The sequence below is a fragment of the Eleutherodactylus coqui genome, chromosome 10 (assembly GCF_035609145.1).
Source record: "Eleutherodactylus coqui strain aEleCoq1 chromosome 10, aEleCoq1.hap1, whole genome shotgun sequence".
Classification (NCBI taxonomy): Eukaryota; Metazoa; Chordata; class Amphibia; order Anura; family Eleutherodactylidae; genus Eleutherodactylus; species Eleutherodactylus coqui.
The window spans coordinates 15373978-15390645 of NC_089846.1; positions in this window are offsets into that span (position 1 = coordinate 15373978).

The window sequence follows — 16668 nt, forward strand, 5'->3', positions numbered from 1 at the left end:
TGTGATAATAAAGGTTGACTCCTGGCTGAGTACCTACTTAATCAGAATGTAATCTTAAAGGTCTAGTTTACACATAAACAAAACTGGTTCAGCCACCTACTTGGGGTCAGTACTTTGTTAAGAAGTTGGGATTCAGTAAGATATTTGAATAAAATCTAATTAATCATACATTTAGTATTCTATAATCAATATTCAAATAAACGCTTGAATATACCTTTTTACATATGATTCTATATCCAAATTCTATTAGCAACTTCCGGAATGTTCTACATATTTTTCATTTCCATAATACATAACATTATATAACCAAATAACTAATGTCACATTTATTACACTGTTTCCTTATCTTTCTTATGTTAGGTTATTAAAAATATTGATTGACCCCTATCAGGTGGAACATGCCTGAGGTATGTGGGCTGATCAATCTGTTTCCGTATGGGGATGTCTATATTGAGTTGTTTGAAATTTTTATGGTAGTGTTCAAAAAGTTGATTTTTGTATCTGAGTAGCTTAATGTCAGGTTTATAGGGGGGTGGAATGCAGTGAATCTCTCATGGAATTTTATTAGTTCTTGTTCAGTATTAGTCCAGGTGATTATGACGTCATCAATGTAGCGGAAATAGGCCAATGGTTTACTGGGGCAGGAGGCCCGAAAGTAATTCTCCAGTTTTGCCATGAAAAGGTTGGCATATTGCGGTGCCATTTTACTGCTCATGGTGGTTCCGGTGAGTTGCAGGAATATCTCTTTGCCAAAGAAGGAATAATTGTGTGTAAGGATGAGTCTTGTGAGTTGTAACACTGATTCAGAGGCAACCCCATTGGCATCAAGGTGTGCCTGGCAGGCGGTCAGTCCATCTTCGTGTGGGATGTTAGAATACAAGGATTCCACATCCATGGTGGCCAGGATGGCACCATCAGGGAGGGAACCTATGGTTGACAGTTTGTTCAGTAGATCCGTGGTGTCCTGCAAGTAGCTGGTTGTATTCCTCACCAGTGATTTGAGGACCCCTTCTACCCATCCTGGGATTCCTTCAGTGAGGGTTCCCACACCTGAGATAATTGGCCTCCTTGGGTTACCGGCTTTGTGTAGTTTTGAAAGCATGTTGAATGCTCCAGCCCTGGCTGTTCTCTGGTATCAAGTCCAAAAGTTTTGTGGAGGCCACAGACAGGCTTCTGACGACCCTTCTCAATTCCCTCACATATTTTTGACTCAGGTCTTGATCCAATTTGGTGTAGTATCTAGTGTCCATCAGCTGTCTGTCTGCTTCTTTCATGTAGTTTGATGTATTCATGAGGACTGTTAGGGAAATCATCAGAGATTTCTTAGCATGTTTTATTGCCTGGTCCGAATTATATGAGAAGCTGTGTACATAAATCACTGACACATGATCTCAGACAATGATGCTCTTCTGGCTTTATTACAAAGCAGACAATGTATATATAAGTTCACTTACGTATGATCAGAAATATATGCCTCCTGTATAAGAACTCACTAAAATGAAAAAAAAAAAGGCCAGCGTCCTTAAGGAAATTAAACCATTTGCAACATAGCGGAGTCCCAAAGGAGAGTAGAAAGTGGGAGAAGAAGAACATTTAAAAAATTTTTTTTTAAAAAAGGGGGAGTGAACTCAATGTTTTCCAAATGCCTCATGTCCACGGGTTGGTTGAAGTCCGCATACGGGAACCCACAGCGGAATCTAACCCTGCCCGCAACCAAGGACAATTCTTACCTGTCTGGGTCTTCACGGCGGATGTGTGCGGGAGTCCAGGCCAGTGCCCCAACGTACATGCGCAGTAGAGATTTTTTTTTTTTTTTTTTAAATCTCCTGCTTTCCCGCAGAATCCGTGGCCCATCTGCAATTCAATTGCGAACATGCCCCGGATCAGACGGCTTCCATTAACTTCAATGGAAGCCGTCCGTGCAAGAACCGCAGCAAAATGGAGCATGCTGCGATTTGTTTTCTGGTCCGCAAAACAAATCCGCATGCTTTAATTAAGCTGTTTCCATATAGAAGGCTTGAATTGCGGATCATCCGCGTGGGTGCCGCACTTCAAATTTGCCTGTGGACATTGGGCCTAACAGCTCTATACAAGGAAGTTTTGAAACTCCGGGTAGTCCAGAAAGAAGGACAAGGAGAACTAAAGATCGATATTGATCTGAGGAGAGTTCTCAGAAACTAATGCTCGTTTTACACTGTACGATTCTCGTTTGCATGAGCGAATGAGCTGGTGACATTAACAGTTAGATTCATCGTTGACTCGTTCAACAGGAATTGTTCATTTCTCATTCAGAATTTTACATTTTTATGTGAAACGCTAAACGAGAATTGTATAAACTGACCCTTGGCCTATAAGTGGCTCTCGGAGGCTCCTTGTGTGCAGTGACCTCTTCTTCTGCTTGTGTAGAGGTTGTTGGCCACTAGACACGCCCCTACGATGCAGAGAAGAGATTTCACCCCGCTACCAGAGTCTGAGAGGGGCGCATTATTGGGATGTGAGAAACCGGATGGTCGTAGCGATGGATTGTCCCCACTAACCAGACTGTTAGGGGGTGTTGGGACCAGTGGGTGTGTGAGGGCACACAAGGTGACCGGGCTCAGGACACCCCCTACAGACCACCAGTAGAGAGGAGTGTCTGACCAGACTGTTAGGGGGTGCTGGGACCAGTGGATGTGTGAGGGCACACAAGGTGACTGGGCTCAGGACACCCCCTACAGACCACCAGGAGAGAGGAGTATCTGACCAGACTGTTAGAAGGTGTTGGGACCAGTGGATGTGTGAGGGCACACAAGGTGACCGGGCTCAGGAAGCCCCCTACAGACCACCAGGAGAGAGAAGTATCTGACCAGACTGTTAGAAGGTGTTGGGACCAGTGGATGTGTGAGGGCACACAAGGTGACTGGGCTCAGGACACCCCCTACAGACCACCAGGAGAGAGGAGTATCTGACCAGACTGTTAGAAGGTGTTGGGACCAGTGGGTGTGTGAGGGCACACAAGGTGACCGGGCTCAGGACACCCCCTACAGACCACCAGGAGAGAGGAGTATCTGACCAGACTGTTAGAAGGTGTTGGGACCAGTGGGTGTGTGAGGGCGCACAAGGTGACCGGGCTCAGGACGCCCCCTACAGACCACCAGTAGAGAGGAGTGTCTGACCAGACTGTTAGAAGGTGTTGGGACCAGTGGATGTGTGAGGGCACACAAGGTGACTGGGCTCAGGACCCCCAACAGACCAGCAGTAGAGAGGAGCGTCTAATTGTCCGACAAGCACCAGCAGCTCTAACTGTTTCGTTGTCCGCTATCCAGAGACAGGTGGTGCCATCATTACACCCCTGTGTCTGTCGGAACCATTTCCAGGTGCTTGGCTGAAACACATTTAGTCTCACAGCACCCCGTCGCCTCCATTATGCTATGTTTGCCATTTTTCCGCAGTTTGCTTTGTTTCTTCATCCAATACAGGTTTCTGGGAGATGGATGCCTGACTTTGATTATTGTCACAGCTGGCGGTTGTTTCCTGCCCTGACAGTGGTCGTTATCCCAATATGCATGCTGTTTCACAGCAAGAAAGAAAGTACTATTAACCTGTTACTTCTTTCCCCTTCAGGGCATTGTTTGTTTATTTTCATTTAAGGGTTTTGGTGTTAAAAAATGTGGGTGTTGTAAATAAAGCTGTGACCATTCCCTTTCACCCTTTTCCACAGTGCTTCATCTGTTTTTATTTATAAGTCATCTATGTAAAGCTCCTGGAGGAGGAGAGGTAGTGATCTGGGCCATACGTGCAGTCCTAGGGTAGCACCTCAATCCTGCCACACTGGTGTGATGATCTGGGGGGCATCCCATATAACAGTCGGTCACCCCCCGTTAGTTGTACAAGGGACAATTGCAGCTCAACAATATGTTCAGGACGTCCTGCAGACACATGTGTTGTCTCTCATGGTGGCTTCCAATGTTAGTGGCCCAGAGTTAGTGGGGCCCCTCCAGAATGTTCCATGTCTAACTCGTGTCAATGTCTTATCAGTATCTTGTTTGTGGAGTGCATTTGATTTATGTGTATTGGATGTTTGCAGGACTGAAAGAGTTAATGTCTGGTATGTTCTGTCCTGTCTGGAAAATGTATTGTTTGTGGTCACGTAATGGTGTTGTATATATGTGTTTGCTGAATGAGAGAAAAGAAAAAAGGGTGAGAAGAGAAGAGAGAGAGCTAAGGTGGTCAGATCGGTCCATGAGTGGAGAATGGAGGAGGCCGAGCGACTTCCTGATGTTCAGACTGGGCCTGTTCAACCCAGGTATCCTCGGTACTTCTGCTGAGTGTTGTGAGGAAGAAAATCACTTCATAGCAGGAAGAGAAGAGAGCGTGAATGCTTGCCGGTGGAGAGAGAAAGTGAGTACCGGGAGTGTAGAAACCTGCAGATAACTTGGACTGTGGATTGTACAAATACCCCATGAGCTCCACCAAGATATCATCCTTGTAAGCTGTGATTTCTGAAACTGTTCCGCAAGTTGTTATTGAGTTTATTCAAATGTTTAGGTAAATGGACAAGAACGACCGCTCCTGGTTTTGTCCCAAAATATACTCTTCTGGTGTTGGACTATTTTATTCATCTACAAGATCCATCCCTGAAGAAGGTATGGTGGTGTCACGAGTAACAAATGGACTACAAGTAACCCCCAGTTACTATCCCTGTGATCTCCCCCAGCAGTAATGTGGTCGGGTCCCGAGCTACCCCTAGTGGGAGGAGATGGTAGAGCCCCGTGACAAGGTCTTTCTCTACTGCGCTGTCTCCTCGGCTGTGGGCCTTCTCCTCAGACGCTGCACCAAGAGGCTTTTTCCAGCAGGATAATGCTTGGCTACACACACAACGGGGTCACAGGAATGTTCCTACAGCATTGTCACACTTCTGTGGCCTGGCCGATCACCAATAAAACATGTATGGGACCATCTGGAAAGCCACCTTTGACAGCCTACGCGTTTGCATGATCTAGAGGCACAGTTGCAGAAAATGTGGAGCGATATGCCATAGGATACCATACAGAACCTGTATGCCTCCATGCCTGACTGTATCACATGTTCTATCCAAGGTAAAGGCGCCCCAATAGGGTTCTATAGCCTTCATGCCAGCGCATATCACATCTCATTTCTAAGCTAGAGGTGGCCCAACAGGGTTCTAGAGCCTCCATGTTCACCTGTATTACATCTTGTATCCAAGATAGAGGTGGCCCAGGGTACTAGAGCCTCCATGTCCACCTATATCACATCTTGTATCCACGCTAGAGGTGGTACAACAGGGTACTGGAGCCTCCATGCCCGCCCGTATCACATCTTGTATCCAAGCTAGAGACGGCCCAACAGGGTACTAGAGCCTCCATGTCCACCTGTATCACATCTTGTATCCACGCTAGAGGTGGTACAACAGGGTACTAGAGCCTCCATGTCCACCTGTATCACACCTTGTATCCAAGCTAGAGGCGGCCCAACAGGGTACTAGAGCCTCCATGTCCACCTGTATCATATCTTGTATCCAAGCTAGAGGCGGTACAACAGAGTCCTAAAGCCTCACTACAAGTGGTCAGTTTTCCACAATAAATTTTAATTTTACTCTGATATTATAATCACTTACCTATATCCGCGTTACGATCACACAGAAAAAGTTTCTGTCATGATCTGGCGCAGGAGTGGAGTCACTTTGTTGTACCACCAGTGGTGGAAAATGAGGTCAAGGAGGAAGCCGGTGTCTGGTACACAAGATGTCCGTGCAGTACAAAGGGTTTAGCAGCAGCGAAGTCCAGAGGAAAAGCTGAGGTCTGGTACACAAGTTGGATGATCAGTTTGTAGAGGAGCAGGTAAGTGGAAGGATAGCTTGGTTAGAGGCACAAGGCACAATAAACACACAAGGAAGGAGAAAACAGGGCCAGGTTTATATAGGAAACTAATTGGGGAAGGTACAAGACAGGGGGTGGACTACACAGGGAAAACACGGAGCAGAGAACATGGAACAGGAGGCAATAAACAAGGGACTAAGACTCAAGGGAGCTATCCAGTATGCTGACTAGCTCAGTATGAAAGGCTGCCACTCAGGTTCAAATCCTGACATTAGCCCCCCTCTTCCAGGATGGCCTCTGGACGTCCCAGGGGCTGGCTATTTTGGGTACCTATGGTGGAAGTCTCTGGTGAGCCTAGGGGGATGGACATAGGAGGCTGGTTCCCAGGAGTTTTGTTCCGGCTCATACCCATGCCACTGTACCAAGTACTAGTCTCCCCTTGCGAAATCTGGAGTCAAGGATTTTGTCCACAATATATTCCTTTTCCTCTTGGACATTCACTGATGGAGGAGGTGGCTGACTTCTTCCAGGCAAAGGATTCTCCTTGTAAGCCATGTGCAGGGACATATGATATACTGGATGAATCCTCAGATCACCAGGCAGGCCTAAGTGAAAGGGCGCTTGACCTACCCTTGCCCTTATCGGAAAAGGCCCCAGGAATTTTGGCCCGAGCTTCAGGGAAGGGATATGGCTCTTCAGGTTTTTGGCAGATAGACATACCTTGTCCCCTACCTGAAAGGCAGGGGAGGCCCCCCATATTGATCCACAGCTTGTTTATAGCTTGGCTGAGCTTCTTGCAGTACTTTTTATAGTCTTTCATGGGTCTTTTGCAGTGTCCAAAGACTGTGGTTGACTGTGGGGACCAGAGTCTTGAGAGGGAGGCCAGGAATGAAGCTAGGATGTAATCCATAGTTTGCGAAGAACAGACTTTGTGAGGTTCGAACTGTGCCTGGCATTGTTGTATGTGAATTCCGCTGTTAGTAGATAGTCCACACAATCATCTTGGTGGTAGGAGATGAAACATCACAGATATTGTTCCAGTGTCTGATTTTTCCTTTCAGTCTGTCCGTTTGACTGGGGGTGCAATGCAGACGATAGATTCACAGTGATGCCCAAGGCTGTGCAAAAGCTCTTCCAGAATTTTGATGTGAATTGCACCCCTCCTTTCAGAAACTACATCTTCCGGTATTCCATGCAGTCTGAATATTTCACTGATCACCAGTTCTGCCGTAAACTCAAACAGCTTTTGAAACCCCCTTGTGGGGGATGAATTGGGCCATCTTAGTATGCCTGTCTATCACAATGAGAATAGTGGTCATCTCTTTAGAAGGAGAGAGGTCTACAATAAAAGCCGTAGATATGGATCCCCAAGGTCTAGATGAAACCGGAAGTGGCTGTAGTAGACCTTACACGTATATTGACCTGCAGAAAGGAGACTGCCTGTGAATGGACGCTTCATCACAGGAAGGAGAAGAATCAGACAGCCGAAGGTGAGGTGACCAGGGGGTACTGCAGGAGATAGGAGAAGATTGGCGGGGAGAAGATGAGGTAAGTAGTCTGCCTGGGAAGGAATAGGCGAGTATAATTATTTTTTTTATGACAAACCCCTTTAATCTTTCAAAGGCATCCTGTGCCTCTGGGGACCATGAAAATGCTTGTGTTTCTTTTGTGAGAGTGGTGATAGGCAGAATGTTTTTGGGAAAGTCTTTTATGAGGTCCAGTTTAGTAAAGATTTTGGCTGCCCAAAGCCTCTCCAGCAGTTCTGGGATTTAAGGGAGAGTATAGCGATTCTTAATAGAAATCTTGTTGAGTTCCCAATAATCAATGCATGGTCAAAGAGTAGAATCTTTCTTTTCAATGAAGAATATGGATGCTCCTGCCAGGGTGGAAGAGGGCCGGATGAAGCCCTTTCTCAGATTTTCATCTACATATTCCCGAAGGGCACCTAACTCTGGTTCTGAAAGGTTGTAGATACACCCAAATGGCATAGAAGATCCAGGAAGCAGCTCCACAGGACAGTCATATGGCCAATGAGGGGGCAGTTGTTTGTCATTCTATTTGTTGCAGATGTCGTTGAATGACTGGTATTGTGATGGCAACTTCTCTTTTTCTAGGAACAATTTTGGGGTCTTGCTCCTTACTAGAAATGGGTGGCTTGAATCGGCAATTCACCTTACAATGCTCTGAGGGAAAGGTGATAGTTCTTGATTCCCAGTTGATGGCCAGGTTGTGGGTAGAAAACCAAGGGATTCCTAGGATAACGGGAAATTTGGGGGAGGTGATGAGATGAAAACTGATTGTCTCCTGATGATTCAGCTCCATTTGAATTCCCTGTTCACTTGTCTCTTGAGTGGCAGGCCCTGAAACCAGGAGGGATCCGTCCAAGGTTTCAATGTCAACTGGTTCAGTTTTAGCTTTGGTTACAATATGGTTATCCAGAGCGTATTGACAGTCCATGTCCTTCTAGGAAAGAATTGGTTTTAACAATGAGTATAATTTATGTCTACAATGGACTCATGTATTACATCACAAAAATGCGGGAGAGAGCAAATAATGGTAACAGAATTATGGGGATACAAATGCTGTCCCTGGCCTACTTTGGTGTGGTAAATCTTGCTTAAAAGCATGGTGATCGCCCTAATAAGGGTGGTCTCACTTCAGGAATTTAGGGGGCCTATTTTGTCCATAGATGGAGGATAGGAAATAAGTTTAAAGAGATTAAACACAGAAACAATAGCCACAGGAAATTAGATGGCAGAAGTCTGCTGACCAATCAAACACAACAGACAGGACATAATTTAGACAGGGCTCAAGATTCAGAAGTCTGACAACCAATGGGATAGCGAGTACAGACAAGACAGTACTCAGGTGTCAGACAACCCATTGGATGGAAGGAACAGACAACACAAGACTCAGACATAGACAAAACTGGATATAGACGGAGACAGACAGAGGAAACAAAAGGTCCAACCAGTATGAAATCAGGAGAAATAGAGAATAACTGGTGCTTATGTAAAGTCAGGGCCAGAAAAAAAAATACACATCCATAATGGAAACACTTCCCTGTTGACCAATCAGTCCATACACAATAGGAGATGTTGAAGCAAGGAAGAGAAGAAGGGAACATTAAACACTGTGGGATTTCCAACAAACGACACCTGAAGACCTTCTGCAGTGACCATTAAACCATGAGGGATTTCCGACAGGTGACACTTTAGGACCTTCTGTAGTAACAGGAAAGAGGCACTGCCCAGCACCTAGTGATAGGGCGTACGTGCTAAAGGCACAATCACATGAACCGGGGCCGACATTACAATGCCATCCTGGCTATACTTTCTGATTGCAGCCGGCACACCGCAACATTCTTGTATCATAAATATAGAGGATCACTTTGAAGGATAAGAAATAATACAAACTCAAACTAAAGAAGTTGAGATTTAGAAATCTTTACCTAAGATAAGGAGGATATTTGCAAATTTTCTTGGAATTTTGATCAACGAGCCCAAATGTTCAGGTGTTTCTCACAGGCACCTTCCCCCTAGCTTCTCTTTCTTACAGAAGCCTAATTATGTTTGTTTCGTTTAGCAGAAGTAGAAATGGGACTATAGAAGTTTGATTCAATAGTTCGTTAGAAGAGTCAACATTAAGCAAGATGAGTTCTGGTGATAAATCCACTTTAAGGCTGGATTCACACGAATGTATATCGGCTCGGTTTTCATGGTTTTCATCTGCAGGGGGGGGGGGAGGATGGAAGAGCCAGGAGCAGGAACTGAGCTCCCGCACCCTCTCCACCCCTCTGCACTATTTGCAATGGGGAGAGGCGGGATGAGGGCGGGGCTAATTTGTGGAAACTTAGCCCTGCCCCCGTCCTGCCTCCTTTCATTGCAAATAGTGCAGAGGGGCGGAGAGGGGGTGGAGAGGAGGCAGAGAGGGGGCGGGAGCTCAGTTCCTGCTCCTGGCTCTTCCATCCTCCCCCCCTGTAGATGAGGACGACGTATATCGGCTCGGCGTGAAAACCGAGCCGATATACGTTCGTGTGAAGCACCATAAACTTAGTCCTGGTTCTCATAGAGCAGGTTCCTAGGAGCCCGGGGAAGTATTTTTCATACTTACTCTCCTCCTAATACCTGTACTGTCAACCCTGAAAGACGGCACGCGGACCATGCATCAGACTCAAAGCTGCAGACTGCTACTTTTTTTTTTCTAGATTTTTCTTCACTGACTGTTTTTTGAGGGTTAAAAAGCTAAAAAAAAAGTATTTTTTAAAATTTATAGTTGTTTTTTTAATTAGTATATTTACACTAAAATAAAGTACAGGAATGGGTTCCTCATTTTGATGTATAATTTGTATAGTTTTGGATTAGAGGATGGTTTTGGTTGGCATCGGCTTTGGGTTATTTGATTTTTTATGTACATATTTTTATTTTATTTTTTAATTTTTTAAACTTATTTTTGTAACTATTCAACCTCTACTGTGACTGGCTCAGTGACTGCAGTCGGTCTGTCTACTTCCTGACTGCCATTCAAGACAGCCCAGGATACCGGAGACCCTTCGCTTTTTTACATTTTGTTATGTTGTGACCTTGTGTACAAAAAAAAACCCTTAAGTTTTCCCCTCATCATTCTGCACCCATGACGAAAAAGTGGAAACAGAACGATGGAAATCTTTGTACATTTTTAAAAACGCAAACCTAACATTTTGCATTAACATAAGTATTCACAACCTGTACTCAGCACTTAGGCCGGCTTCATACAAGCGTACTTGCACACGAAGTAGAACCCATTTCCGTATTTTGCATGCGCATTTCGGAAAAAAAAAGAATAGAACATATTCTATTTTTCTGTGTATTTGTGCACCAAAGACTCCCATAGAAGTCAATAGGGAGAGGGATGCAAATGCGCACATAATACGCAAGGAGATACGTGAAACACTGCGAAAAGAACGCAGCTGGAACTAATTAGCCATTTCAGTCGATGCGTTTGTTTGCCGCTCATAAATAAACATGCCTTGCAAGGGTAAAAGGTACAGTAAAATACGCCAATGCACGTACAAAAAACACACAGCAGCACTAAGGCACACGTAAATGTGCTTATGTTCATGTAAAGCGGGCCTTAGGGACGACCTTTCAGGCGCAAATGCCCAACAGGTCATCCCAGCGAAGATCGCTCCTGTGCATTATATGTATACGCCACTACAGCGAATGATCTTTAGATCATCAGTCATACGATTGTTACAGCGGACATGTACAGGCCGGGTATTGTTCGCTCTGCCAGTGGGGCTCACATAGAGGTTTATTAGCCTGGGCCCAAAACATGTAGACTTGTTCTTACTTGTCCCGTAATTTCATTTTTCTACCATTCACACTTTCTGCTCTGCAAGCTGAGAAAATATGGAAGGTTTGAACAGAACCCTGTATATGAGAAGAAAAATATAGGCATGTTCACCTCTCTTTTGGCCCCCTGGCCCAGCGCAGAAGTCTCAATCCCCTCCTGTTATGTTCGTGTGGGCAAACAGACACAGGGCCTACACGAACGTGACCCCATTAGGGACCACCGGGAACAGAGTCAGGAAACAGACTCAGACTGGACGTACTGGCAAAAGACACAACCAGGAAGCGACTGACAACATGCATAAGCATAAGCAGAGGTCATAGCTGAAATAAATAGGAGGTATTGGTTCGTATATTGGCCAAAATACTTAAGCCCGCAAGTCGCGATCAAGGCTCCTTGTTGTCTTGTGGGTCCCTACAGTAGCAAGAGAACATGTCTAAGGGCCACCCTAGCCCAGAAATGGCAAACTACTCAGCAGGACAAAGCAGAGACAAACTGACAGAAAATAAATGTAAGAACAGACATGAACCATCAAGACACCAAACACACTGGGGCTAGCATGCAAGACGGAACAACACAGAACAGGCCTGTCCACACCTAATGTCTTGCCAACACACACACACACACATATACAATTGACAATGTGAAAAAATGACAATTTTTTAAATTTTTTCCAATTTTGGCACTTTTAATAAATATACCCAAATTCTACCAGACTATTTTTACTTTCTAAATGAAGTACAATATGTGGCGAAAAGACAATGTCAGAATCACGTGGATATGCAGAACCTTAACAGAGTTATTCTATGTTAAAGAGACACATGTCAGATTTCCAAAATTTGGCCTGGTCAGTAAGGTACTAACAGGCTTGGTCACTAAGGGGTTAAGAGAAGGATAGAGTCTAGATCACGTGAGCTAATTATCCCCCTCTACTCCTGCTTAGTCAGACCTGATTTGGAATACTGAGTCCAGTCCTGGACATGTACAAACTGCAGCAAGTTCAGATAAGAGTTACCAAGATGGTGAGCGGTCTGTAAATCATGTCCTATGAGGAACGGGTAAAGGATCTGGGAATGTTCAGCTTGCAGAAGAGAAGGCTGAAAGGAGACTTAAAGGGGTTGTCCTGCGGCAGCAAGTGGGGTTATACACTTCCGTATGGCCATATTAATGCACTTTGTAATGTACATCGTGCATTAAATACGAGCCATACAGAAGTTATTCCACTTACCTGCTCCGTTGCTAGCGTCCTCGTCTCCATGGTTCCGTCTAAATTCGCTGGCGGCTTGCTTTTTTTAGACGCGCTTGCGCAGTCCGGTCTTCTCCTTTCAGCACGAGCCGCTTCAGTGTGCTCCCCGCTACAGCTCTTCTGCGCATGCGCAGACGAGCTGTCACTGCTCTGGAGCGGCCATTCTGTACCATCCTCTGTTAGAGGAAGGTGCAGAGCCACCCAGCTGTCCCGAGAAGCCGCCCAGCTGTCCCGCCGTCCTGCCGCCCAGGTAAGTGATGGGCCGGGGAGGCTGCCGCTGCGCTGGGGGGGGCTGCCGCTGTGATGGGGGCGCTGTCGCTTGATGGGGGGGCTGTTGCTGTGCCGGGGGGGGGGGGGGGGGGGGGCTGCCGCTGTGATGGGGGGGCTGCCGCTGTGCCGGGGGGGCTGCCGCTGTGATGGGGGGGGGCTGCCGCTGTGATGGGGGGGCTGTCATTGTGACGGGGGGGCTGCCGCTGTTCCGGGGGGGGGGGGGCTGCGTCGGTTACCTGCTGCCTGGCGGTGGGTGACTGTGTGCCGTGGTCGGCGGCGTTCAATCCAGGGGTCCGGTCGGCGGCTGCGGGGCGTCTGGTTGTCAGGGAGACACAGCTGGTAGAGTCTCGGGAGCGCGCACGTCGGGCTACAGCAAGCGATAGGAAAAGAGCTGGCGGCCATCTTGGGAAAATTTTTATAAGTTGCTGAAACGCTGGAACTGTAAGTACAAACCAGCTAGAAAAGTCATTTACAGGGGGGCTTAGTAATGTATGCTTAATTAGGGGGACTGGGCAAAAAAAAAAAATTCACTGCTTCCTCGAGACAACCCCTTTAATAGCGGTCTACAAATATCTGAAGGGCTGTCACAGTGCAGAGGGATCAGCCCTATTCTCATTTGTACAAAGAAAGACTAGAAGCAATGGGATGAAACTGAAAGGAAGGAGACACAGATTAGATATTAGACAGTGAGGGGGATCAATGAGTGGAACTGGTTACCACGGGAGGTGGGGAGTTCTCCTTGAATGGAAGTCTTCAGAGGCCGGACAGACATTGGTTTGGGATGATTTCAGTAAATCCAGCATTCTATCTCTACCATTCTATAAGATGCAGCAGTGCTGAGGATGATAAGAGTTATACAGGGTCTTCTTTGTGCAGGATGATGAGGGTACATTATATTAGTGCTGAGAATGATGAGGGCTATACATGGTCTCTTTTGTGCAGAATGATGAGGGTATATTATCAGTCTTGAGGATGATGAGGGTTATACATGGTCTCCCCAGTGCAGGGTGATGAGGGTATATTATATCAGTGCTAAGGATTATGCATGGTCTCCTCTCTGCAGGATGACGCGGGTTATACATGTTATCCCCTGTGCGGGCTAATGAGGGTATAATATAATTTAGCTGAGGATGATGAGGGTTATATATGGCCCCTCCCCTGTGAAGCATGATGAGGGTATATTATATTAGTGCTGTGGATGATGAGGGTTATACATGGTCTCCTCTGTGCAGGATGATGTTGGGTATACGTGGTCTCCTCTTTGCCGGATGATGAGTGTATATTATATTAGTGCTGAGGATGATGAGGGTTATATATGGTCTCCTCTGGAGGATGATGAGGGTTATACATGACCTCCTCTCTGCAGGATGCTGATGGTTATACATGGTCTCCCCCGTGCAGGATGATGGTATATTATATTAGTGCTGAGGATGATGAGGCTTATACATGGTCTCCTCCTCTGCAGGATGATGAGGGTTATACATGGTCTTCCTTGTCCAGGATGATGAGGGTATATTATATTAGTGCTGAGGATGATGTGGGTTATACATGGTCTCCCCCCGTGCAGGATGTTGAGGGTATATTATGAGTGCTAAGGATGATGAATGTTATATTTGGTCTCCTCTCTGCAGGATGATGAGGGTTGTACATGGTGTCTCCTGTCTGCAGGTTATATATGGTCTCCTGTCTGCAGGATGATGGGGGTTATATATGGTCTCCTGTCTGCAGGATGATGGGGGTTATATATGGTGTCTCCTGTCTGCAGGATGATGAGGGTTATATATGGTCTCCTCTCTGCAGGATGATGAGGGTTATATATGGTGTCTCCTGTCTGCAGGATGATGAGGGTTGTACATGGTCTCCTCTCTGCAGGATGATGAGGGTTATATATGGTCTCCCCTGTGCAGGATGATGAGGGTTATATATGGTCTCCTCTGTGCAGGATGATGAGGGTTATATATGGTCTCCCCTGTGCAGGATGATGAGGGTTATATATGGTCTCCCCTGTGCAGGATGATGAGGGTTATATATGGTCTCCCCTGTGCAGGATGATGAGGGTTATATATGGTCTCCTCTGTGCAGGATGATGAGGGTTATATATGGTCTCCCCTGTGCAGGATGATGAGGGTTATATATGGTCTCCCCTGTGCAGGATGATGAGGGTTATATATGGTCTCCCCTGTGCAGGATGATGAGGGTTATATATGGTGTCTCCTGTCTGCAGGATGATGAGGGTTGTACATGGTCTCCCCTCTGCAGGATGATGAGGGTTATATATGGTCTCCCCCGTGCAGGATGATGAGGGTTATATATGGTCTCCCCTGTGCAGGAGGATGAGGGTTATATATGGTCTCCCCTGTGCAGGATGATGAGGGTTATACATGGTCTCCTCTGTGCAGGATGATGAGGGTTATATATGGTCTCCCCCGTGCAGGATGATGAGGGTTATATATGGTCTCCCCTGTGCAGGATGATGAGGGTTATATATGGTCTCCCCTGTGCAGGATGATGAGGGTTATATATGGTCTCCCCCGTGCAGGATGATGAGGGTTATATATGGTCTCCCCCGTGCAGGATGATGAGGGTTATATATGGTCTCCTCTGTGCAGGATTATGAGGGTTATATATGGTGTCTGCAGGATGATGAGGGTTATATATGGTCTCCCCTGTGCAGGATGATGAGGGTTATATATGGTGTCTGCAGGATGATGAGGGTTATATATGGTCTCCCCTGTGCAGGATGATGAGGGTTATATATGGTGTCTCCTGTCTGCAGGATGATGAGGGTTATATATGGTCTCCTCTGTGCAGGATGATGAGGGTTATATATGGTGTCTGCAGGATGATGAGGGTTATATATGGTCTCCCCTGTGCAGGATGATGAGGGTTATATATGGTGTCTGCAGGATGATGAGGGTTATATATGGTCTCCCCTGTGCAGGATGATGAGGGTTATATATGGTGTCTCCTGTCTGCAGGATGATGAGGGTTATATATGGTCTCCTCTGTGCAGGATGAGGGTTATATATGGTGTCTGCAGGATGATGAGGGTTATATATGGTCTCCCCTGTGCAGGATGATGAGGGTTATATATGGTGTCTCCTGTCTGCAGGATGATGAGGGTTATATATGGTCTCCCCTGTGCAGGATGATGAGGGTTATATATGGTCTCCCCTGTGCAGGATGATGAGGGTTGTATATGGTCTCCCCTGTGCAGGATGATGAGGGTTATATATGGTCTCCCCTGTGCAGGATGATGAGGGTTATATATGGTCTCCCCTGTGCAGGATGATGAGGGTTATATATGGTGTCTGCAGGATGATGAGGGTTATATATGGTCTCCCCTGTGCAGGATGATGAGGGTTATATATGGTGTATCCTGTCTGCAGGATGATGAGGGTTATATATGGTCTCCCCTGTGCAGGATGATGAGGGTTATATATGGTCTCCCCTGTGCAGGATGATGAGGGTTATATATGGTGTCTCCTGTCTGCAGGATGATGAGGGTTATATATGGTCTCCTCTGTGCAGGATGATGAGGGTTATATATGGTGTCTGCAGGATGATGAGGGTTATATATGGTCTCCCCTGTGCAGGATGATGAGGGTTATATATGGTGTCTCCTGTCTGCAGGATGATGAGGGTTGTATATGGTCTCCCCTGTGCAGGATGATGAGGGTTATATATGGTGTATCCTGTCTGCAGGATGATGAGGGTTATATATGGTCTCCCCTGTGCAGGATGATGAGGGTTATAGATGGTGTCTCCTGTCTGCAGGATGATGAGGGTTATATATGGTGTCTCCTCTCTGCAGGATGATGAGGGTTATATATGGTGTCTACAGGATGATGAGGGTTATACATGGTGTCTGCAGGATGATGAGGGTTGTACATGGTCTCCTCTCTGCAGGATGATGAGGGTTGTCCCCGGTCTCCCCCGTGCAGGAAGATGCCGCCGCTCCAGGTTCCTGCTTCCTGCCTCTTCAGCCCTCCTCCTGCATCC